Here is a 1493-nt window from a genome sequence, read left to right on the forward strand (position 1 = left end):
TCACAGAAAGTGAGAGCTCCTCGACAACACAATATATACCTGACACCACAAAACCAGCAATGCAAGCTCGACCGAAATGATACCCGAACACCCCCGAATCCCACCCGAGCCCCTCAAGACCCCATCAAATCATACCAAAAAGTCCAAATACATTATCCAGATGTAAGGACCCGACTTGGCGTTTTGAACAATTGCATCCGGTTTAGCAGTTTGAGTTGAAGAGCAGCTTCACATTATGTATATCGACTTGTGTGCAGGGTTGGATTCAATTTTCGGATAAATTAGAGTCGAATTTGAAAGAAGGAATATAGTCTTGGAAGCTTAAGCAGAGAGAATTTGACCGGAATTTGACTTTTGAGTAAACGGCTCCGGAATGAGTTTTGGATGATGTCAGTAGCTTCGTATGGTGATTTTGGGCTTGGGCGTGTGTTCGGATATGGGTTTGGAGGCCCGTAGGGTAATTTGAGACATTTTGGTGAAAGTTGAAAAACTTGAACTTTGGAAAATGGAGAGGTTTGACCCATAGATGACTTTTATGTTATCGAAGTCGGAATGCGATTCCAAAAGCTGGAACAGCTCCGTTATATCATTTGGGACTTGCCTGCAAAATTTGGTATTGTTTGGAGTTGATTTGATATGTTTCGGATGCGTGGTTGCAATTCTAGAGGTTCTTGAAGTTCATAGTGATTTTCGTGCGTTTGGGCATCTAATTCATGGTCTTAGCGATGAATGAAGTGATTTGAAAGTTGGGCTAAGTTCGCATGATTTTATGGGATGTGCTGGTACATTTGGTTGAGGTTTCGGGGGCCTCGGATGAGTTTCAGGGCGAGGTTTGAGAGAGTTCGGACATTTCGGCACTCCGAGATGGTTCTGGCACTTTTGGGAGTGTGGACCGCACCAAAAGTATGCTGACCGTAGAGGGGAGTGCGGACTGCACTAAAATTTCGTGGACCTCGGTGCGGACCGCACAATTTGGTGTGCCGCCGCACATCAAGATGTTCCGCAGGTGCACTGGTCTGACTTCGAAAGCCTATATCCTTTCATCTACAAGGAATTTTGAGATGATGCAAAAACAAAAGTTGTAGCCCTTCGTGTCTAGTTTCCAGAAAGGTAGAGAAATCATAATTTGGATATTTGTAGAGAAAGTTATGGCCAAAATACTAAAGCATGTCGTTGCAGTCAACATTCTCCGCGGTCAGCAGTGATGGACCTGGACCCCGGTCAGCGGTGGTTTTTGTGCGGCCAGCAGTGATGGAAATCTGGGAGGTGCACTATAAATATGAGGTTTAGGGTTTTATTTCATATTTTGACCTACAGAGCTCGGATCTTGGCGATTCTTCGAAGGTTTTTCAAGAAATTCATCGGGGTAAGTGATTCTAACTCGGATTTAGCTAGAATACATGAATCTATCATTGAATTCATCATTTGATTCGTGATTTGGGATGGAATTTGGGAAAAATTGTGAAATCTTTCAAAAATGTAAAATGATGATT

Source organism: Nicotiana attenuata, chromosome 10, assembly GCF_001879085.1.
Source record: "Nicotiana attenuata strain UT chromosome 10, NIATTr2, whole genome shotgun sequence".
In the NCBI taxonomy this organism is placed as follows: Eukaryota; Viridiplantae; Streptophyta; class Magnoliopsida; order Solanales; family Solanaceae; genus Nicotiana; species Nicotiana attenuata.